This window comes from Manis pentadactyla, chromosome X (assembly GCF_030020395.1).
Source record: "Manis pentadactyla isolate mManPen7 chromosome X, mManPen7.hap1, whole genome shotgun sequence".
Lineage (NCBI taxonomy): Eukaryota > Metazoa > Chordata > Mammalia > Pholidota > Manidae > Manis > Manis pentadactyla.
The window spans coordinates 43,260,052-43,285,465 of NC_080038.1; the positions used below are offsets into that span (position 1 = coordinate 43,260,052).

At 37.4% G+C, this 25,414-nt stretch overlaps 1 long non-coding RNA gene across 1 annotated transcript in view; it reads left to right on the plus strand.

The window, feature by feature from the left end:
* The window catches only part of LOC130682034 (uncharacterized), a 48,015-nt gene that overhangs the window by 20,314 nt on the left and 2,287 nt on the right, over nt 1-25,414 (plus strand). The window contains exon 2 of the long non-coding RNA XR_008995339.1: nt 24,722-24,858. This is a non-coding gene — a long non-coding RNA (uncharacterized LOC130682034). The remainder of the gene's footprint in view (nt 1-24,721; nt 24,859-25,414) is intronic.

Genomic DNA, 25,414 nt, shown 5'->3' on the forward strand with positions numbered 1-25,414 from the left:
CAGAGGCCTGAGGCTGGCACCGGAGAATAAAGAAAAACGAACGACCACCTTTTTTTTTTAATTGAAAATTTTTTTTTTTTAATTAAAAAAATTTTTTTTCTTGTTTTTTCTTGTGGTCGTTTTGTTTTGGCGGGTGCTTTTTGGAAGTCTTAAAGGGGCAGGGCGGGTCACTTAATCCAGAGGTAGAGAATCCGGGATCTCGGGGCATCCTAACCCCTGGGCTGCAGGGAGCAGGAAGGCCCCTTACGGAGATAAATAGCCTCCCAGCAGCTCCTGCTCCAACGCGACTCCACCATTTTGGAGTAGCTGCCCGAGCCAGGCCACGCCCACAGCAACAGCGGAGATTAACTCCATAGCAGCCGGGCAGGAAGCAGAAACCCTGTCTGCGCGCAGCTGCGCAGCACAAGCCACTAGAGGCCGCTGTTCTCCCAGGAGAGGAGGGCCACAAACCAACAAGAAAGGAAGTCCTTCCAGCCGTCACTCGTCCCAGTTCTGCAGACTATTCCTATCACCATGAAAAGGCAAAGCTACAGGCAGACAAAGATCACAGAGACAACACCAGAGAAGGAGACAGACCTAACCAGTCTTCCTGACAAAGAATTCAAAATAAGAATCATAAACATGCTGACAGAGATGCAGAGAAATACGCAAGAAAAATGGGATGAAGTCCGGAAAGAGATCACAGATGCCAGAAAGGAGATCGCAGAAATGAAACAAACTCTGGAAGGGTTTATAAGCAGAATGGATAGAATGCAAGAGGCCATTGATGGAATTGAAATCAGAGAACAGGAACGCATAGAAGCTGACATAGAGAGAGACAAAAGGATCTCCAGGAATGAAACAATATTAAGAGAACTGTGTGACCAATCTAAAAGGAACAATATCCGTATTATAGGGGTCCCAGAAGAAGAAGAGAGAGGAAAAGAGATGGAAAGTATCTTAGAAGAAATAATTGCTGAAAACTTCCCCACACTGGGGGAGGAAGTAATCAAACAGACCACGGAAATACACAGAACCCCCAACAGAAAGGATCCAAGAAGGGCAACACCAAGACACATAATAATTAAAATGGCAAAGATCAAGGACAAGGAAAGAGTGTTAAAGGCAGCTAGAGAGAAAAAGGTCACCTATAAAGGGAAACCCATCAGGCTAACGTCAGATTTCTCAACAGAAACCCTACAGGCCAGAAGAGAATGGCATGATATAATTAATACAATGAAACAGAAGGGCCTTGAACCAAGGATACTGTATCCAGCACGACTATCATTCAAATATGACGGTGGGATTAAACAATTCCCAGACAAACAAAAGCTGAGGGAATTTGCTTTCCATAAACCACCTCTACAGAACATCTTACATGGACTGCTCTAGATGGGAGCACTCCTAGAAGGAGCACAGCACAAAACACCCAACATATGAAGAATCGAGGAGGAGGAACAAGAAGGGAGAGAAGAAAAGAATCTCCAGACAGTGTATATGACAGCTCAATAAGCGAGCTAAGTTAGGCAGTAAGATACTAAAGAGGCTAACCTTGAACCTTTGGTAACCACGAATTTAAAGCCTGCAATGGCAATAAGTACATATCTTTCAATAGTCACCCTAAATGTTAATGGGTTGAATGCACCAATCAAAAGACACAGAGTAACAGAATGGATAAAAAAGCAAGACCCATCTATATGCTGCTTACAAGAAACTCACCTCAAACCCAAAGACATGTACAGACTAAAAGTCAAGGGATGGAAAAACATATTTCAAGCAAACAACAGTGAGAAGAAAGCAGGGGTTGCAGTACTAATACCAGACAAAATAGACTTCAAAACAAAGAAAGTAGCAAGAGATAAAGAAGGACACTACATAATGATAAAGGGCTCCGTCAAACAAGAAGATATAACCATTCTAAATATATATGCACCCAACACAGGAGCACCAGCATATGTGAAACAAATACTAACAGAACTAAAGGGGGATATAGACTGCAATGCATTCATTCTAGGAGACTTCAACACACCACTCACCCCAAAGGATAGATCCACTGGGCAGAAAATAAGTAAGGACACGGAAGCACTGAACAACACAGTAGAGCAGATGGACCTAATAGACATCTATAGAACTCTACATCCAAAAGCAGCGGGATATACATTCTTCTCAAGTGCACATGGAACATTCTCCAGAATAGACCACATACTAGGCCACAAAAAGAGCCTCAGAAAATTCCAAAAGGTTGAAATCCTACCAACCAACTTTTCAGACCACAAAGGCATAAAACTAGAAATAAACTGTACAAAGAAAGCAAAGAGGCTCACAAACACATGGAGGCTTAACAACACGCTCCTAAATAATCAATGGATCAATGACCAAATCAAAATGGAGATCCAGCAATATATGGAAACAAATGACAACAACAACACTAAGCCCCAACTTCTGTGGGACACAGCAAAAGCAGTCTTAAGAGGAAAGTATATAGCAATCCAAGCATATTTAAAAAAGGAAGAGCAATCCCAAATGAATGGTCTAATGTCACAATTATCGAAATTGGAAAAAGAAGAACAGATGAGGCCTAAGGTCAGCAGAAGGAGGGACATAATAAAGATCAGAGAAGAAATAAATAAAATTGAGAAGAATAAAACAATAGCAAAAATCAATGAAACCAAGAGCTGGTTCTTCGAGAAAATAAACAAAATAGATAAGCCTCTAGCCAGACTTATTAAGAAGAAAAGAGAGTCAACACAAATCAACAGTATCAGAAACGAGAAAGGAAAAATCACGACGGACCCCACGGAAATGCAAAGAATTATTGGAGAATACTATGAAAACCTATATGCTAACAAGCTGGGAAACCTAGGAGAAATGGACAACTTCCTAGAAAAATATAACCTTCCAAGATTGACCCAGGAAGAAACAGAAAATCTAAACAGACCAATTACCAGCAACGAAATTGAAGAGGTAATCAAAAAACTACCAAAGAACAAAACCCCCGGGCCAGATGGATTTACCTCGGAATTTTATCAGACATACAGGGAAGACATAATACCCATTCTCTTTAAAGTTTTCCAAAAAATAGAGGAGGAGGGGATACTCCCAAACTCATTCTATGAAGCTAACATCACCCTAATACCAAAACCAGGCAAAGACCCCACCAAAAAAGAAAACTACAGACCAATATCCCTGATGAACGTAGATGCAAAAATACTCAACAAAATATTAGCAAACCGAATTCAAAAATACATCAAAAGGATCATACACCATGACCAAGTGGGATTCATTCCAGGGATGCAAGGATGGTACAACATTCGAAAGTCCATCAACATCATCCACCACATCAACAAAAAGAAAGACAAAAACCACATGATCATCTCCATAGATGCTGAAAAAGCATTTGACAAAGTTCAACATCCATTCATGTTAAAAACTCTCAGCAAAATGGGAATAGAGGGCAAGTACCTCAACATAATAAAGGCCATCTATGATAAAACCACAGCCAACATTATATTGAACAGCGAGAAGCTGAAAGCATTTCCTCTGAGATCGGGAACTAGACAGGGATGCCCACTCTCTCCACTGTTGTTTAACATAGTGCTGGAGGTCCTAGCCACGGCAATCAGACAGAATAAAGAAATACAAGGAATCCAGATTGGTAAAGAAGAAGTTAAACTGTCACTATTTGCAGATGACATGATACTGTACATAAAAAACCCTAAAGACTCCACCCCAAAACTACTAGAACTGATATCGGAATACAGCAAAGTTGCAGGATACAAAATCAACACACAGAAATCTGTGGCTTTCCTATATACTAACAATGAACCAACAGAGAGAGAAATCAGGAAAACAACTCCATTCACAATTGCATCAAAAAAAATAAAATACCTAGGAATAAACCTAACCAAGGAAGTGAAAGACTTATACTCTGAAAACTACAAGTCACTCTTAAGAGAAATTAAAGGGGACACTAACAGATGGAAACTCATCCCATGCTCGTGGCTAGGAAGAATTAATATCGTTAAAATGGCCATCCTGCCCAAAGCAATATACAGATTTGATGCAATCCCTATGAAACTACCAGCAACATTCTTCAATGAACTGGAACAAATAATTCAAAAATTCATATGGAAACACCAAAGACCCCGAATAGCCAAAGCAATCCTGAGAAAGAAGAATAAAGTAGGGGGGATCTCACTCCCCAACTTCAAGCTCTACTATAAAGCCATAGTAATCAAGACAATTTGGTACTGGCACAAGAGCAGAGCCACAGACCAATGGAACAGACTAGAGAATCCAGACATTAACCCAGACATATATGGTCAATTAATATTTGATAAAGGAGCCATGGACATACAATGGCGAAATGACAGTCTCTTCAACAGGTGGTGCTGGCAAAACTGGACAGCTACATGTAGGAGAATGAAACTGGACCATTGTCTAACCCCATATACAAAAGTAAACTCAAAATGGATCAAAGACCTGAATGTAAGCCATGAAACCATTAAACTCTTGGAAGAAAACATAGGCAAAAACCTCTTAGACATAAACATGAGCGACCTCTTCTTGAACATATCTCCCCGGGCAAGGAAAACAACAGCAAAAATGAGTAAGTGGGACTATATTAAGCTGAAAAGCTTCTGTACAGCAAAAGACACCATCAATAGAACAAGAAGGATCCCTACAGTATGGGAGAATATATTTGAAAATGACACATCCGATAAAGGCTTGACGTCCAGAATATATAAGGAGCTCTCACGCCTCAACAAACAAAAAACAAATAACCCAATTAAAAAATGGGCAGAGGAACTGAACAGACAGTTCTCCAAAAAAGAAATACAGATGGCCAACAGACACATGAAAAGATGCTCCACATCGCTAATTATCAGAGAAATGCAAATTAAAACTACAATGAGGTATCACCTCACACCAGTAAGGATGGCTGCCATCCAAAAGACAAACAACAACAAATGTTGGCGAGGCTGTGGAGAAAGGGGAACCCTCCTACACTGCTGGTGGGAATGTAAGTTAGTTCAACCATTGTGGAAAGCAGTATGGAGGTACATCAAAATGCTCAAAACAGACTTACCATTTGACCCAGGAATTCCACTCCTAGGAATTTACCCTAAGAACGCAGCAATCAAGTTTGAGAAAGACAGATGCACCCCTATGTTTATTGCAGCACTATTTACAATAGCCAAGAATTGGAAGCAACCTAAATGTCCATCAATAGATGAATGGATAAAGAAGATGTGGTACATATACACAATGGAATACTACTCAGCCATAAGAAAAGGGCAAATCCAATCATTTGCAGCAACATGGATGGAGCTGGAGGGTATTATGCTCAGTGAAACAAGCCAAGCAGAGAAAGAGAAATAACAAATAATTTCACTTATCTGTGGAATATAAGAACAAAGGAAAAACTGAAGGAACAAAACAGCAGCAGAATCACAGAACTCAAGAATGGACTAACAGGTACCAAAGGGAAAGGGACTGGGGAGGATGGGTGGGTAGGGAGGGATAAGGGGGGGAGAAGTAGGGGGGTATTAAGATTAACATGCATGGGGGGGTAGGAGAAAAGGGAGGGCTGTACAACACAGAGAAGGCAAGTAGTGATTCTACAACATTTTGCTATGCTGATGGACAGTGACTGTAAAGGGGTTTATAGGGGAGACCTGGTATAGGGGAGAGCCTAGTAAACATAATATTCGTCATGTAAGTGTACATTAGTGATAGCAAAAAAAAAAAAAAAAAAAGGGCAGTTCCTGTGTGGTAACCTCCAACGAGTTCTACACAAGGGTTTAAAGGGCATATAAAAGTGTAGGCAAAGGGTCTGTTTGTGTTTATACAGAGGATCAAAGCCTAATTGGGCTACCCCGAAAATGAACTAAGCTACGATATGAAAAAAAACTTCCAACATCTGCACTCTCTAGAAGACTCATGCCAGAAGATGATCATCAAAAAACCCCAACAAAGATCCACGCACTGCTACAGCTGTAGATGCACTCATCCCACCAGTTCCTGAACTTGCCTTGGGAATGAGGAAGGAGATATCTAAGCTGGCCTGTGCATACAGTAAAACAACAAAATTGGACTGGATCTATACTGTTGGAACTCAACCAAGAATTTGGAGAAGTGCAAATTGTAGCGCTCCAAAGTCTTACAACTACAAACTATTTACTGTTAAAAGAACATATGGCATGTGAACAGTCCCCAGGAATGGGTTGTTTTAATTTGTCTGATTTCTCTCAGACTGTTCAAGTTCAGTTGGACAATATCCACCATATCATAGATAAGTTTTCACAAATGCCTAAGGTGCCTAACTGGTTTTCTTGGTTTCACTGCAGATGGCTGGTAATTACAGATATGCTTTGGTTATGTAACTATACTCCTATTATGTTAATGTGTGTGTGCAATTTAAGTAGTAGATTAAAACCTATACATGCTGAAGTTACTCTACAAGAAGATATATCAAAGAAATAATCAATCTTCCCATGTTTTCTTCCACCTGCTACTTCTATAGCTTTTCTTCTTCCTTCCTAATTACAACCCTTAAATAGAATTCGTGCCTCATATCAAATTTACCGAGTATCATAATTCTTCCAAGTGGTAAAGATACCTCAAGACAAATGCTGGGCATAGAAGCCACAGGGCATAAATATGCAAAGAAGTAAAAAGCTAACTTTTTCAAACAATAAGGCTTCTCTCTCACTTACCAACTTCACATTTCCCTGTATGGCCCCGGAAGATGACTGGTTAGCCAGAGACGGGTAAGATTCCTCAAGGGAGGAACAACCTAAGACAGGCACAGTCGCAGGGGGGCCATCAGGTGAGAAATTGGGGATCAACAGAGGTGAGGCTTAGAACCTCACCCCCCCGTTCTGAGAGAAATCTTCTGCATACGTGGATGTTTTATTGCCCTGGTCTAGCTTGGATTAACACATAGTCTACAGGCACTCACCTGATCATCTACATGTGCTCTCTTACAACACTAAACTATGTTTTCTACCTTTATCTTGTATCTACCTACCACTTCAGCATTTTATTAAAAATAATAATAATAAAGAGAGAAATGTGGTATCCACATATAAATCAAGTATAAAAACCAAATGAGTATTCATATTTGAACTGACTGTTTATAGTTCATAATGCATGAGCAAAACCGAAAGTTTCTGTGATGACTGCCCTTGTACTGTTCACTATGTAACTTATTCATTATGTAAGAATTTGTTCTACATGTAAAAACTTGTTTGTTATGCCTCAGAAGATTGGAGACTGACAAAAATTAGGCTTGGGGTGGAATAATGATTGTGCATTGAGCATTGACTCCCCTATACAGAATTTTATTGTCATTAACAACCATTTGATCAATAAATATGAGAGATGCCCTCACAAAAAAAAAATAAAATAAAAATAAAAAAAAAAATAAAAAAAATAAAAAAAAAAAAAGGACAGACTTCCAATGGTAAAATAAATTAGTAACCAGGATGTAATGTATAGCATAAGGAATATAGTCAAGATATTGTAACAGCCTGGTAGGGTGATAGCTGGAACCTAGAATTATGTATATAAATGTTCTACCACTGTGTTGTACACTTGAAACTCATGTAATGTAATACTGTGTGTCAACTACCCTTCAATAAAAAATAATTATTAAAAAAAAAAAAAAAAAAAAAGAATATTTATGTCACCCCCCAGAGAGTTCCCTCCTACTCCTTCTCAGTCAATCCACTCCCCCATGGGGCAATCACTGTTCTAAGTTGGTTTTGGGGGAGCATGTGAATGTTCAATTGTTCCAACATAATTTGTTGGACAGATGATCCATTCTACACTGCCTTGGCACAGTTTTAAAAAACCAATTGACAAGCCAACTAGTATTTATTGAGTACCTACTATGTGCCAAGTACTGTGCTGGAACATATGAAATATTCTAGGACATAGTCTGGTGGAGAGGACTTAAAGTGGTTTAAATACTGGGACTGATGAGAAAAATGATATTAAGGAGGAAGATTTTTTTTAAAAGGTACATATAAACCCTTGATTGCAGCACTTGATAACTTAGATGAAATGGATCAATTCCTTCAAAGACACAATCTACCAAAACAACATGAGGAGAAACAGATAATCTGAATAGGTCTGTACCTCCTAACAATATTAAATCAGTAAGTAATAACCTTCCAAAACAGAAGGTACCAGTCCCAGATGGTTTCACTGGTTTATTCTGTCAAATATTTAAAGAAGAAATTATACCAATACTCTACAATCTGTTCCAGAAAATAGAGGGAGAGGGAATAGTTCCAAACTCATTCTATGAGGCCAGCATTACCCTAATACCCAAACCAGACATATACTATCTCAATGGAAATGCCAGTGAGTTACATTGTGGATCAAGAAAAAATGATTCTAAAGTTTACATAGAAAGGCAAACGTCCCAAAATAGTTAACACAATACTGAAAAAGGTCAAAGAGGATCTGAAGCTATAATAATCAAGACAGAGTGGTATTGGCAAAAGACTGGACAAACAGATCACCAGAAAAAAATAGAGTGCCCAGAAATAGATCCCCATAAATATAGTCAACTGAACAAAGGTGATTCAATGGAGAAAGGGACAATCTTTTCAGCAAATGGTGCTGGGACAACTGGAAACCCACCTGCAGTAAAATGATTCTAGACACTGACATTACATATTTCACAAAAATTAATTCAGAATGGATCACAGACCTAAATGTAAAATGCAAAAATACAAAACTCCTAGAAGGTAACATGAGAAAAAAATCTAGGTGATCTTGGGTTTGCATGAGTTTTTAGATGCAACACCAAAAGCACAATCCTTGAAAGAAAAAGTTGAGAAGTCAGACTTCATTAAAATTTAAAAACTTCTGCTTTGTGAAAGACATTGTTGAGACAATGAAAAGACAAACCATGGCAAGGAGAAAATATTTGCAAAACATATATCTGATAAAGGACTTTTATCAAAATATATACAAATAACTCTTAAGACTCAATTGAAAAAACTAAACCCAACTAAAAAGTAGGCAAAAGATATGAGCAGACACATTATCAATGGAGATACCCAGATGGCAAATGAACACGTGAAAGGATGATCAGTATCATTATTCATTAGGGAATTGCAATTAAAACAATGAGACCACCACACACCTATTAGATGGTTAAAATCCAAAGCACTGGATTGATGGAGATTTGATTTTTAGTCCAGAATATGATCTAACTTGGTAAGTGTTCCATGTACATTTGAGAAGAATGTGTATTCTGCTATTGCAATTGACATATAAATGTCAAATAGGTCAAAGTGGTTCAGAGTGGTCAGCAGAAATCTGCTATTGTGTTTATTTTTCTTCCTCTGTGTTTTTTTCCTCTGTCTACTTTTTTTTATTATGTTATTTTTTATTGAAGGGTAGTTGACACACAGTATCACATTAGTTTCAGGTGTACAACACAGTGATTCAACATTTATATACATGATAATTCTAGGTACTAGCTATCACCATACCAAGTTGTTATAATATTTTGACTATATTCCTTATGCTATACATTACATCCCGGTTACTTAATTATTTTACAATTGGAAGTGTGTACTTTTTTGTGTGTGTGTGAGGGTATCTCTCATATTTATTGATCAAATGGTTGTTAACAACAAGAAAATTCTGTATAGGGGAGTCAATGCTAAATGCACAATCATCAATCCACCCCAAGCCTAATTTTCGTCAGTCTCCAATCTTCTGAAGCATAACAAACAAGTTCTTACATGGAGAACAAATTCTTACATAGTGAATAAGTTGCATGGTGAACAGTACAAGGGCAGTCATCACAGAACCTTTTGGTTTTGCTCATGCATTATGAACTATAAACAGTCAGTTCAAATATGAATACTCATTTGATTTTTATACTTGATTTATATGTGGATACCACATTTCTCTATTATTATTATTTTTAATAAAACGCTGAAGTGGTAGATAGTTACAAGATAAAGGTAGAAAACATAGTTTAGTGTTGTAAGAGAGCAAATGTAGATAATCAGGTGTGTCCCTGTAGACTATGTGTTAATCCAAGCTGGACAGGGGCAATAAAACATCCACGTATGCAGACGATTTCTCTCAGAACAGGGGAGGTGAGGTTCTAAGCCTCACCTCTGTTGATCCCCAATTTCTCACCTGATGGCCCCCCTGCAACTGTGCCTGTCTTAGGTTGTTCCTCCCTTGAGGAATCTTACCCGTCTCTGGCTAACCAGTCATCTTCCGGAGCCATACAGGGAAATGTAAAGTTGGTAAGTGAGAGAGAAGCCTTATTGTTTGAAAAGGTTAGCTTTTTACTTCTTTGCATATTTATGCCCTGTGGCTTCTATGCCCAGCATTTGTCTTGAGGTATCTTTACCACTTGGAAGAATTATGATACTCGGTAAATTTGATATGAGGCACGAATTCTATTTAAGGGTTGTAATTAGGAAGGAAGAAGAAAAGCTATAGAAGTAGCAGGCGGAAGAAAACATGGGAAGATTGATTATTTCTTTGACATATCTTCTTGTAGAGTAACTTCAGCATGTATAGGTTTTAAGCTACTACTTAAATTGTGCACACACATTAACATAATAGGAGTATAGTTACATAACCAAAGCATACCTGTAATTACCAGCCATCTGCAGTGAAACCAAGAAAACCAGTTAGGCACCTTAGGCATTTGTGAAAACTTATCTATGATATGGTGGATATTGACCAACTGAACTTGAACAGTCTGAGAGAAACCAGACAAATTAAAACAACCCATTCCTGGGGACTGTTCACATCCCATATGTTCTTTTAACAGTAAATAGTCTGTAGTTGTAAGAGTTTGGAGTGCTACAATTTGCACTTCTCCTAATTCTTGGTTGAGTTCCAACAGTATAGATCCAGTCAAATTTGTCATTTTACTGTATGCACAGGCCAGCTTAGATATCTCCTTCTTCATTTCCATGGCAAGTCCAGGAACTGGTGGGATGAGTGCATCTACACCTGTAGCAGTGCGTGGATCCTTGCTGGGGTTTTTTGATGATCATCTTCTGGCATGAGTCTTCCAGAGAGTGCTGATGTTGGAAGTTCTTTTTCATATTGTATCTTAGTTGATTTTCGGGGTAGCCAAATTAGGCTTTGATCCTCTGTATAAACACAAACAGACCCTTTGCCTACACTTTTATATGCCCTTTATACCCTTGTGTAGAACTCATTGGAGGTCACCACACAGGAACTGCCTTTTTTTTTTTTGGTATCATTAATCTACACTTACATGACTAATATTATGTTTACTAGGCTCTCCCCTATACCAGGTGCCCCCTATAAACCCCTTTACAGTCACTGTCCATCAGCATAGCAAAATGTTGTAGAATCACTACTTTCCTTCTCTGTGTTGTACAGCCCTCCCCTTTCTCCACCCCCATGCATGCTAATCTTAATACCCCCCTTTTTCTTCCACCCTCCTTATCCCTCCCTACCCACCCATCCTCCTCAGTCCCTTTCCCTTTGGTACCTGTTAGTCCATTCTTGAGTTCTGTGATTCTGCTGCTGTTTTGTTCCTTCAGTTTTTCCTTCGTAGTTATATTCCACAGATCAGTGAAATCATTTGGTATTTCTCTTTCTCCACTTGGCTTGTTTCACTGAGCATAATACCCTCCAGCTCCATCCATGTTGCTGCAAATCGTAGGATTTGCCCTTTTCTTATGGCTGAGTAGTATTCCATTGTGTATATGTACCACCTCTTCTTTATCCATTCATCTATCGATGGACATTTAGGTTGCTTCCAATTCTTGGCTATTGTAAATAATGCTGCGATAAACATAGGGGTGCATTGGTCTTTCTCAAACTTGATTGCTGCATTCTTAGGGTAAATTCCTAGGAGTGCAATTCCTGGGTCAAATGGTAAGTCTGTTTTGAGCATTTTGATATACCTCCATACTGCTTTCCACAATGGTTGAACTAATTTACATTCCCACCAGCAGTGTAGGAGGGTTCCCCTTTCTCCACAGCCTCGCCAACATTTGTTGTTGTTTGTCTTTTGGATGGCAGCCATCCTTACTGGTGTGAGGTGATACCTCATTGTAGTTTTAATTTGCATTTCTCTGATAATTAATGATGTGGAGCATCTTTTCATGTGTCTGTTGGCCATCTGTATTTCTTTTTCAGAGAACTGTTCAGTTCCTCTGCCCATTTTTTAATTGGGTTATTTGTTTTTTGTTTGTTGAGGCGTGTGAGCTCTTTATATATTCTGGATGTCAAGCCTTTATCGGATGTGTCATTTTCAAATATATTCTCCCATACTGTCGGGTTCCTTCTTGTTCTATTGATGGTGTCGTTTGCTGTACAGAAGCTTTTCAGCTTAATATAGTCCCACTTACTCATTTTTGCTGTTGTTTTCCTTGCCCGGGGAGATATGTTCAAGAAGAGGTCACTCATGTTTATGTCTAAGAGGTTTTTGCCTATGTTTTCTTCCAAGAGTTTAATGGTTTCATGACTTACATTCAGGTCTTTGATCCATTTTGAGTTTACTTTTGTATATGGGGTTAGACAATGGTCCAGTTTCATTCCCCTACATGTAGCTGTCCAGTTTTGCCATCACCATCTGTTGAAGAGACTGTGGTTTTGGCATTGTACGTCCATGGCTCCTTTATCAAATATTAATTGACCATATATGTCTGGGTTAATGTCTGGATTCTCTAGTCTGTTCCATTGGCCTGTGGCTCTGTTCTTGTGCCAGTACCAAATTGTCTTGATTACTATGGCTTTATAGTAGAGCTTGAAGTTGGGGAGTGAGATCCCCCCTACTTTATTCTTCTTTCTCAGGATTGCTTTGGCTATTCGGGGTCTTTGGTGTTTCCATATGAATTTTTGAATTATTTGTTCCAGTTCATTGAAGAATGTTGCTGGTAGTTTCGTAGGGATTGCATCAAATCTGTATATTGTTTTGGGCAGGATGGCCATTTTGACGATATTAATTCTTCCTAGCCACGAGCATGGGATGAGTTTCCGTCTCTTAGTGTCCCCTTTAATTTCTCTTAAGAGTGACTTGTAGTTTTCAGAGTATATGTCTTTCACTTCTTTGGTTAGGTTTATTCCTAGGTATTTTATTTTTTTTGATGCAATTGTGAATGGAGTTGTTTTCCTGATTTCTCTTCCTGTTGGTTCATTGTTAGTGTGTAGGAAAGCAACAGATTTCTGTGTGTTGATTTTGTATCCTGCAACTTTGCTGTATTCTGATATCAGTTCTAGTAGTTTTGGGGTAGAGTCTTTAGGGTTTTTTATGTACAGTATCATGTCATCTGTAAATAGTGACAGTTTAACTTCTTCTTTACCAATCTGGATTCCTTGTATTTTTTTGTTTTGTCTGATTGCTGTTGCTAGGACCTCCAGTACTATGTTAAATAACAGTGGGGAGAGTGGGCATCCCTATCTAGTTCCCGATCTCAGAGGAAATTCTTCCAGCTTCTTGCTGTTCAGTATAATGTTGGCTGTGGGTTTATCATACATGGCCTTTATTATGTTGAGGTACTTGCCCTCTATTCCCATTTTGTTGAGAGTTTTTATCATGAATGGATGTTGAACTTTGTCAAGTGCTTTTTCAGCATCTATGGAGATGATCATGTGGTTTTTGTCTTTCTTTTTGTTGATGTGGTGGATGATGTTGATGGACTTACGAATGTTGTACCATCCTTGCATCCCTGGGATGAATCCCACTTGGTCATGGTGTACAATGGTTTTGATGTATTTTTGAATTCGGTTTGCTAAAATTTTGTTGAGTATTTTTGCGTCTACGTTCATCAGGGATATTGGTCTGTAGTTTTCTTTTTTGGTGGTGTCTTTGCCTGGTTTTGGTATTAGGGTGATGTTAGCTTCATAGAATGAGTTTGGGAGTATCCCCTCCTCTTCTATTTCTTGGAAAACTTTAAGGAGAATGGGTTTTATGTCTTCCCTGTATGTCTGATTAAATTCCGAGGTAAATCCATCTGGCCCGGGGGTTTTGTTCTTTGGTAGTTTTTTGATTACCGCTTCAATTTCGTTGCTGGTAATTGGTCTGTTTAGATTTTCTGTTTCTTTCTGGGTCAGTCTTGGAAGGTTGTATTTTTCTAGGTAGTTGTCCATTTCTCCTAGGTTTCCCAGCTTGTTAGCATATAGGTTTTCATAGTATTCTCTAATAATTCTTTGTATTTCTGTGGGGTCTGTCGTGATTTTTCCTTTCTCGTTTCTGATACTGTTGATTTGTGTTGAGTATCTTTTCCGGTTAATAAGTCTGGCTAGAGGCTTATCTATTTTGTTTATTTTCTCGAAGAACCAGCTCTTGGTTTCATTGATTTTTGCTATTGTTTCATTCTTCTCAATTTTATTTATTTCTTCTCTGATCTTTATTATGTCCCTCGTTCTGCTGACCTTAGGCCTCATTTGTTCTTCTTTTTCCAATTTCGATAATTTTGACATTAGACCATTCATTTGGGATTGTTCTTCCTTTCTTAAGTATGCTTGGATTGCTATATACTTTCCTCTTAAGACTGCTTTTGCTGCGTCCCACAGAAGTTGGGGCTTAGTGTTTTTGTTGTCATTTGTTTCCATATATTGCTGGATCTCCATTTTGATTTGGTCATTGATCCATTGATTATTTAGGAGCGTGTTTTTAAGCCTCCATGTGTTTGTGAGCCTCTTTGCTTTCTTTGTACAGTTTATTTCTAGTTTTGTTCCTTTGTAGTCTGAAAAGTTGGTTGGTAGGATTTCAGTCTTTTGGAATTTACTGAGGCTCTTTTTGTGGCCTAGTATGTGGTCTATTCTGGAGAATGTTCCATGTGCACTTGAGAAGAATGTGTATCCTGTTGCTTTTGGATGTAGAGTTCTGTAGATATCTATTAGGTCCATCTGCTCTACTGTGTTGTTCAGTGCTTCCGTGTCCTTACTTATTTTCTGCTGGGTGGATCTATCCTTTGGGGTGAGTGGTGTGTTGAAGTCTCCTAGAATGAATGCATTGCAGTCTATTTCCCCCTTTAGTTCTGTTAGTATTTGTTTCACATATGGTGGTGCTCCTGTGTTGGGTGCATATATTTTTAGAATGGTTATATCCTCTTGTTGGACTGAGCCCTTTATCATTATGTAGTGTCCTTCTTTATCTCTTGTTACTTTCTTTGTTTTGAAGGCTATTTTGTCTGATATTAGTACTGCAACCCCTGCTTTCTTCTCGCTGTTGTTTGCCTGAAATATGTTTTTCCATCCCTTGACTTTTAGTCTGTACATGTCTTTGGGTTTGAGGTGAGTTTCTTGTAAGCAGCATATAGATGGGTCTTGCTTTTTTATCCATTCTATTACTCTGTGTCTTTTGATTGGTGCATTCAATCCATTAACATTTAGGGTGACTATTGAAAGATATGTACTTATTGCCATTGCAGGCTTTAAATTCGTGGTTACCAAAGGTTCAAGGTTAGCCTCTTTAGTATCTTACTGCCTAACTTAGCTCGCTTATTGAGCTGTTATATACACTGTCTGGAGATTCTTTTCTTCTCTCCCTTCTTATTCCTCCTCCTCGATTCTTCATATGTTGGGTGTTTTGTGCTGTGCTCTTTCTAGGAGTGCTCCCATCTAGAGCAGTCCCTGTAAGATTTTCTGTAGAGGTGGTTTGTGGGAAGCAAATTCCCTCAGCTTTTGTTTGTCTGGGAATTGTTTAATCCCACCGTCATATTTGAATGATAGTCGTGCTGGATACAGTATCCTTGGTTCAAGGCCCTTCTGTTTCATTGCATTAAATATATCATGCCATTCTCTTCTGGCCTGTAGGGTTTCTGTTGAGAAGTCTTATGTTAGCCTGATGGGTTTTCCTTTATAGGTGACCTTTTTCTCCCTAGCTGCCTTTAAAACTCTTTCCTTTTCCTTGATCTTTGCCTTTTTAAGTATTATGTGTCTTGGTGTTGTCCTCCTTGGATCCTTTCTGTTGGGGGTTCTGTGTGTTTCCGTGGTCTGTTCGATTATTTCCTCCCCTAGTTTGGGGACGTTTTCAGCAATTATTTCTTCCAAGATATTTTCCATCCCTTTTCCTCTCTCTTCTTCTTCTTGTACCCCTATAATACGGATATTTTTCCTTTTGGATTGGTCACACAGTTCTCTTAATATTGTTTCATTCCTCTAGATCCTTTTCTCTCTCTCTATGTCAGCTTCTATGTGTTCCTGTTCTCTGGTTTCAATTCCATCAATGGCCTCTTGCATCCTATCCATTCTGCTTATAAACCCTTCCAGAGTTTGTTTCATTTCTGTAATCTACTTTCTGGCATCTGTGATCTCCCTCCGGACTTCATCCCATATCTCTTGCTGATTTCTCTGCATCTCTTGTCAGCATGTTTATGATTTTTATTTTGAATTCTTTTTCAGGAAGACTGGTTAGGTCTGTCTCCTTCTCTGGTGTTGTCTCTGTGATCTTTGTCTGCCTGTAGTTTTGCCTTTTCCTGGTGATAGGAATAGTTTGCAGAGCTGGAACGAGTGACGGCTGGAAGAACTTCCCTTCTTGTTGGTTTGTGGCCTTCCTCTCCCCCTTTACGAGGCACTGGGTTCTTGCAGGTGTGGATGTGGTCTGTATGTTGTCCTGTGTCCTCTAGTCTTTATTCTAGGAAGAGTTGTCTTTGTTATGTTTTCATAGATATATGAGGTTTTAGGAGGAGATTTCTGCTGCTCTACTCACGCCACCATCTTGGCTCCACCCTCTCCTCTGTCTACTCTTAAGCTTTTTCTGTTGATCTTTGATTTTGAGCAATTATGATGTGACTGGTAGTTTTTCTTCATATTTCTCAAGTTTGGTTTTAATGATCTATGTGTTACTGGTTCTAAATAAATTCGGAAAAATTTCAGTCAGAAAAAAAATAATTGAACTTATATATGTGTGGATCAATTTCTGGAGATTCTGTTCACTTTCACTGATATATTTGGCTATCTTGACACCAGTACCACAATGTCTTGATTAATATAGCTTTACAATAAATCTTGAAGTCAAGAAGTGCATGCAAATCCTCCAAATTTGTTCTTGCCTTTCAAAGTTGTTTTGTATGAATTTTAGAATCTGCTTGTCAGTTCTACAAAAACAAAACAAAAATAAAACCTGCTGGGCTTTAAGTGTAGTATATTGATCTTCTATCTTGCAATTTTGTTAAAGTCATTTATTAGTTCTAGTAGCTTTTTTGTAGATTCCACATGATTTTCTGTATAGATGACTGTGTCATCTCTGAATAAAGTCAGCTTTCCAATCTGTATGCCTTTAATTTCTTTCTTGCCTTATTGCATTGGTTAGAACCTTCCAGAACAATGTTGAATTGAAGTGATGAGAGTGGACTTCCTTGCTTTGTTCCTGATCTTAGGGGGAAAGGCACTCAGTCTTTCACCATTAAGTCTGATGTTAATAAATGTGCTTTTTTTAACTGTTTATCGTGTTGAGGAGATAGGACCTTTTATTTCTAAGTTTTTGGAGAGTTTTGTTTTTTTTAAAATCAGAAATAGATGGCGGATTTTTTCAAATGCTTCTCTGCATCTCTTGAGATAATATGGTTTTTCTTGCATTCCTTGAGTAAATTCAGCTTTGTCTTGATGTATTATCTTTTGTATATATTGTTAGATTTGATTTACTAAAATGTAGTCAAGAACTTTTGCATCTCTGTTCATGAAGAATAGTTGTGTATAATTTTCTTACAATGATATTCTCTGGTTTAGTACCAGAGTAATGCTAGTCTCATGGAATGAGTTGGGAAATATTCCCTCCTCTTAAAACTTCTGGAAGAGTTTGTGTAGAATTAATATTATTTCTTCCTTAAGTATTTAGTAGAATTTCCCCAAGGAAGCCATCTGGGCCCAGAATTTCCTTTGTGGGAAGACGTTTTATTACAAATTCAGTTTCTTCCACATATATACAGGGTTATTCATGTTAACTATATCTTCCTGAGTGATCATTAGTAGTTTGTGTCTTTCAAGTAATTTTTTGCTAGAATTATTGCCATAAAGATGTTCATAATATTCCCCTATTATTCTTTTTTTTAATTGTGGTAAAATATGCATAATATGAAGTTTACCTTTAACCATTTTTTAGTGTACAATTCAATAGCATTTAATACATTCACAATGTTACATAAACGTCACCACAATGTATTTCTGGAACTTTTTCATCATCCCAAACAGAAACTCTGTACCCATTAGGCAATAACTCCAGATTCTCTCCCACCCCAAACCCCTGGTAACATCTCTTCTGTCTTCTGTCTCTGGGAGTTTACCTATTCTAGATACCTCATAAAAGTGGAATCATGAAATATTTACCCTTTTCTGTCTGGCTTATTTTACTTAGCTAGTTCAAGGTTCATCCATGTTGCAGCATGTGTCAGAATTTCCTTCCTCTTGGTAGCCAAATAATATTCCATTATATGTATAACCTACATTCTGTTTATCCATTCATCTGTTGATGGACACTTGGTCTATTTCTACCTTTTAGCTACTGTGAATAGTGCTACTATGAATGCTGATGTACAAGTATCCACTATTATCCTCTTAATATCTGTACAACCTGTGGTGATGTCACCACTCTCATTCAAGATACTCGAATTCCAGGTATCTTCTCTTTTTTTTCCTAATTGATCTAGCTAGAAGTTTATCACTTTTACTGATATTAGTAATATTGGTTTCATTGATTTTCTTTATTGTCTTTCTGTCTTCTATGTCATTACTTGTCACTCTGACCTTTATTACTTTGTTTCTTCTGCTTATTTTTCCTTAGTTTTCTAGTTCTTTAAGGTAGAAGCTGGGGTAATTGATTTTAGACCTTTCCTCTTTAATATAGATGTTTTCATACTATAAATTTCTTAGTGTTGCTTTAGCTGCATCCCACAAATTTTGACATGTTTTCATTTATTCAGTTCATTTTACAATTTCCCTTTATAATTCTCTTCATAATTTCCCTTTTGATTTCTTCTTTGACCTATGGGTTATTTAGAAGTGTATTACTTAGTCTCCAACTATTTGGGGACTTTCCAGATCTACTTTTGTTATTGGTTTCTAACTTAAATCCATTTTGGTCATAGAACATGGTATGACTTGAATCCTTTTAAATTTCTTGAAATTTGTTTATGGCTCAGGATATGGTATATTTGGTAAATATTTTATGTGCACCTGAAAAGAATGTATTCTGCATTTGCTGGGTGGAATCTTCTGTAAATGTCAGTCCAATTTATTTAGTTGATAGTTCTGGTCTGGTCTTCTACATCTTTACTGATTTGGTGTTTACTTGATTTTCTGACTGAGTGTTCTATCAGTTACCGAGAGAGGAGGTGCTGAAACATCTGACTTTAATCATGGATTTGTCTATTTCTCCTTGCAATCCTCTCAGTTTTGTTTCATTTATTTTGGAGCTCTGTTATTAGATTATGGGTATAGTTGAGTTTAAATCTACCATCTTACTATTTGCTTTCTATTTCTCCTGTTCTTTTTTTTCCCCCTTTCTCTCTTTTCTTGCCTTCTTTGGGATTTACTGAGTATTTTTATACTGTTTAACTTTGTGATTTACTAGTTATAAATCTTTGTCTTATGTTAGTAGTTGTTTTAAGGTTTAACTTAAGCTTATTTTTAACTTATTATTAGTCTTTACTTTCATTAGCTTAATATACACCTTTCAGTGATAGATGCATCCAGTATTATGTACAGTGTAAAAAACTTCTAACAGTGTTATTTCCATTTCTTCCTTTAGAACTTCTGTGCTATTGTTGGCCATACATTTTATTTCTACATGTGTTAGAAACCTCACAATATGTTGTTCTCCTTCTCTCTTTCTCTCTCACTTTCATCCTCTCTCTCTTGCTTATGTTGCCTCTTAAAGGTATTTAAATAACAAGAAAAGAAAAAAATCTTTATGTTTACCCATGTAGTTACCAATTCTGGTGCTCATAATTCCTTTGTATGGGTACTGATTTCCATCTGATTGCCTTCTGCCTGAAGGACATCCTTTAACATTTCTTGTACTGCAGGTCTGCTGATGGTCAAATTTTCTTCGGCTTTTTCTTTTGTGTTCTTCCATATTTAGGTAGCTTTTATCTTGAAGTCTTTATCAGCAGAATTGTATGCTAACATCTTTTATATTTATGTTTTGATTTAAAAATTTTTTAACAACTTCGTTGAGATGCAGTTCACATCCCATACAATTCACCTATTTAAAGTATATGATTAGAAAACAAAAATGAAATAACAAAAAGCAAAATGAAACAAAAAAATAAAGTGTATGATTCTGTGTTTTTTCAGTATACTCACAGAGCTGTGCAACCATCACAGTTTTAGGACATTTGCATTATCCCAAAAAGGAGCTCCTCTATACCCATTAGCAGTCACTCCCCATTCCCTTATAATTCTGGACAACTGCTAATCTGCTTTCTATTTCTATAGATTTACCTTTTCTGGGCATGTCATTTAAATAGAACCCCATAACATGTGGTCTTTTGTGACTGACTTCATTCCCATGGTATAATGTTTTCAAAGTTTATGCATGTTAGAGCATATGTATCAGTACTCCATTCCTTTTTTTCATTCCTTTTTATAGCTGAATAATATTCCATTTTATGGATAGACCACATTTTATTTATTCATTCATCAATTGATGGATATTGGGGTTGTTTCCACTTTGTGGCTATTATAAACAATCATTTTTAAAGTCTTTTTTTCTCTGTGTGTTTCATTGTGGATAGTTTCTATCATGTGTTCAGATTCACTAATCTCTTCTTTCAGAATGTCTGTCTAATCTGCCATTAATCTCCAGTGTACTTTTAAAATCAGACATTTTCACTTCTAGAAGTTGAATTTGGGTGTTTCATATATGTTCTGTGTTTCTATTGAACATTCCAGTCTTTCCTCTAGCTTCTTTAACATATGGAATATAGTCACAATAGCTTGTCATGGCCTTGTTTACTGATTCTCTCATCTGTGTCAGTTCTGGTCTGTTTCTATTAATTTGGTTTTTACTTCATTGTTGGTCATATTTTCCTGCTTCTTTGCATACCTGGTAATTTTTTATTGGGTGCCAGACATTGTGACTCTTACCTTTTAGCTGCTGGATTTTTTTGTATTCCTCTATTTTTTTATTATTATTATTCATTTCAAGTATACAACATAGTGATTCAATAGTTATCTACATTATTAAATGCTTACCTCAATAAGTGTAGTTACTGTCAACATAGAAAGATAGTGCAGTGTTATTGACTATATTCCCATGCTGTACTTTCATCCCCATGACTATTTATATTATGACTGAGATTTTGTGCCTCTTTATCCACTTCACCTATTCCACCCTCCCACCCCAACCCATCCCCCTTGGCAAACACCAGTCATGTCTCAGTAGTCTCTATGAGACTACTGCTATTTTGTTCATTTTGTTTTGTTTTGTTTTTAGATTCCACATATAAGTGAAATCATATGGTATTTTTCTCTACCTGGCTTATTGCACATAGCATAATACCCTCTAGGTCCATCCATGTTGTTGCAAATGGTAGGATTTATTTCTTTTTTATGGCTGAATAATATTCCATTGTGTATATGTACCACCTTTTCTTTATCCATTCATCTATGGATGGACACTTCAGCTTCTTTTGTATATTGGCTAATTGTTCCTCTAACTATTCTCAAGTTATGTTTTGGGATGTGATTAAGCTGCTTGGAAATACTTGGTTACTTTCAGGTACTGCTGTTTTAAGCTTTGTCAGGCAGGACCAGAGCAGCATTGAGACTCAGGTTAATTTCCCCCACTACTAAGGCAAGACCCTTCTTAGTACTCTACCCACTGATCTATGAATTATGAGGTTTTCCTGTCTGGCTTCTGGGAAAAGGCATTATTTCCTGCCATGTATGAATTCCAGGTATTGTTCCCTATAATTTTTATGTGTATTTTTCCCTGGCCTTGGGTAGTTTCCTCACAGGACTGCTGATTTATAACACTCAGCTGAATGCCAGTGGAAACCTTCTGAAGGTCTCTGGAGTTATTTCTCTGTGAATCCCTCTACACTCTGATACTCTGCCCTGCTAACTCTAACTACCTTGGCTTTCACTGGACTCTTGTCTCAACACAGGCAATATTCTAGATTTTGCCTGAGTTGGCCCTTTCTGTCTCCAGGCAGTAAACTGGACAATAAGCCTAATCTGTTTATTTCCCATCTCTCAGGGATCACTTTCCTCCATTGCCCAGTGTCCAATATCTTGAGATTTATTGTTTCATACATCTTGTCTAGATTTTTGTTTCAGGCAGAAAGGTAAATTTGGCCCATGTACTCTATCTTGGTTAGAAGTAAAAATCTCCTTATTGTTTTGCTGATCTTGAAATTCTGTCCACTACTAAACCAGGGGTGTTAAAATCTCCAATCCTGACTGTGGATTTGTGTATTTTTCCCTTTATTTCTGTTGTTTTTTTCCATGTATTTTGAAATTCTGCTATGAAGTGTCTGACACATTTATGATGTTGTATCTTCCTGGTGAATTCACCCTTTTATCAATGTGAAATGTCTCTCTTTAACTCTGGTAATATTCACAGTCTTTAAGTGTATTTTGCCTGTTCTGATATAGCCATTCAAGCTTTCTTAACTTTAGTGTTTGCATGGTATATTATTTTCCTACGCTTTAACTTTCAAACCATCTGTGTCTTTTTATCTAATGTGTTTCTCCTGTAGACAGCATATAGTTGAGTCTAGTGCCATGCCAAGCCATATTGAAGCCTGAGGTAGAAGGAAAACTGGGTGCCCCTATATATTTTTAAAATCATTTTTAATGGTTAAATTTATTATTTATTTTATTTTCCTATTAATTAAGGTATCATTAATATATAATCGTATGAAGGTTTCACATGAGCAACATTGTGGTTTCAACATTCACCCATATTATCAAGTCCTCACCCCCAACGCCCCGTTGCAATCACTGTCTATCAGCATAGTAAGATGCTATAGAATCATTACTTGTCTTCTCCATGCTGTACTGCCTTCCCTATGACCTACCTATATTGTGAGTACTAATTATAATGCCCCTTAATCCCATTAATGGTTAAATTTATTATAAGACATTAAAAGTCATTGAAAAAAAATTAACAAGTTGACAAGTAGATGTATCAAAACTCACATTATTTTAAGTTTAAATATTATACCAAAAGTAAAATTTATTGTAATTTTGCTTTCCTGGCTAATAGAAGCAAACACCAATATTTTCAAAATGTACTTCTTTGTTTATCTTGTTTTCAGTTGAGAGAATTGCCAGATTTCTAGACAAATTTGGTGAAAAATATTTTTTTCAGAAAAGAATTTAATGATAGGAAACTATTTATCATTGTTTTAAGTGACTAAAGTATAAACGTTTCTTGGCAATTTTTTTCCTGATAAAAATTATCGTTTGTTCAGAAAACATTTGATCTTTGATCAGATTTGCGAAAAGTCTTACTAATAAAGTTTGTATTACTTACCTAAGTGCTCTTAATATTTAAGAAATCACACAAACATGTGTTTGTAATAAGATGAAAATTTCCCCTTTACCTTGCAATACTGTAGATTGCAGTTATAAATGGAAAATTTGTCAACTTCCCCCAGGATGAAACAATGACCTTCAAAAGAAATTCTAAGTGAGAGATTTTTGTGTATTGTGTCATTGAGCCTGCTGGCTCCCCACCTCCCAGCAATTTGCATGATTCCCAGGGCAGTGCAAGTGCAGGGTGGAATCCTGTTGTGATGTAAAATTTTGATATTGCATGCATTAGGGATTGCTTTGCATTAGTTTTTATCTTTTTCAATATTGCATTACAATATTATTTATCCCAATTACTGAGGGTTATTTTTTTTGGCATTCATTTAAATTTTGCCCTCCCAAGGCAACTGCTTCACTCGCTTTACCCTATTCCCAGCTCTGGCTGGGTCTTGTTTTTCATTTTTCTGGTCTTAATAATATCCTTGCCTTTAATGGGAGTTTCTAGTCCATTTACACTTATGGAATTATTGATGTGGTCTGATTAAGCTCTTTCACATTGCTGTATGTTTTCTATTTGTTCCTTCTGGTTTTTGTTGCTTTATTCCTCCTTTCCCACCTTCTCTCGAGTTAACCAAGTATATTTTAATATTCAATCATTACTCTTCTATCGGCTTTTCAACTGTGCCTATTTTCGTTATTTTCTTTAGTGGTTGCCCTGGTCATTACCAAATGCACCCTTAACTTATCACTAGTCAACTTTAAATTAACATTGGACCATTTTATAGAAGATGGAAAAGCCTCACAACAGTGTAATTTCCAAAACCGGTCCTTTCTATAATTGTTATTTATATTATGTCTACATACATTCTAAATCCCACAACTCAGCTTGACCCTCTTAAGGCCTGATTTTTGGGCATTTTACAGAGTACTCGAGGGTTGAAGTAGCCTACCGGTCAGGCATGGCCCTTCTGGGCTTTCTGTTTCTCAGTGAAGCATCAGGACTTTCCACTCAGGCCGGTCAAGATACGTATGTCTCCCAAAACTGTGCAAGCCTCTGTTCAGTTCACGTAAGTCCAGGACTGATCTCTGCCTGGCCTTGCAGTGTGTCACTCTAACCCTGCACAGCCTGGTATTTGGCCAAAGACCTATAGCAGTGCCTATGGTGATTTCTGGAAACATCCTTTTTCTCCAGTACCATGCCTGTCAGACTGAAGTCTTAGCAGCCCCTAACTCCGATTTCTGTCTCCCCAGTTCAGCTATGTTGCTTTTCTCTGCCTAGGCTCCACTTCCCTACAGAGAGGTCCTGAAACTGACCCAGGCAAAAAGATGGTACAATCTGGGCTCACTGCATGCCTCCCTTCTCTTGGCCATCACACTCTAACCAGTGGAACACAGGACACCAGGTAGCCTTGATGGGTATTATCTGTAGAATGAAACCAGGTTTGGTCTCATGGCCAAAAAAAAAAAAAGCCAAATTGACAGAAGGAGACAAGAATGACTGTGTTTGCTTAAATATACAACTAGCCTTTCCTTGTCTTTTGTGATCTTGACATTTAAAAAAATACTGCTGAAGTATTTTGTGGGATGTCCCTCAGTTTGTGTTTCTCTGCTATTTTCTCATGATTACCCTGGGGTTATGGGGTTTGGAGAAAGAATATAATGAAGATGAAATGTCCTTCTCATTGTATCACATCAGGAGTACATGGTAGCAGTTTTTCTTATTACTGGGCCACTAACATTCATCTCTTGATTAAGGTGGGGTCTACCAGGTCTCTCCATTGCAAAGTTGCTGTTTTTCACTTTCCATCCTCATCATTAGAAGCAAGTCACTGAATCCAGCTCATATTCAAGTGAAGAGGAATTAAGTTCCAACCCTTGGAGGGAGGATAATCCAATATTTTTTTTCTTTTTTCTTTTGGTATCATTAATCTACAATTACATGAAGGACATTATATTTACTAGGCTCCCCGCT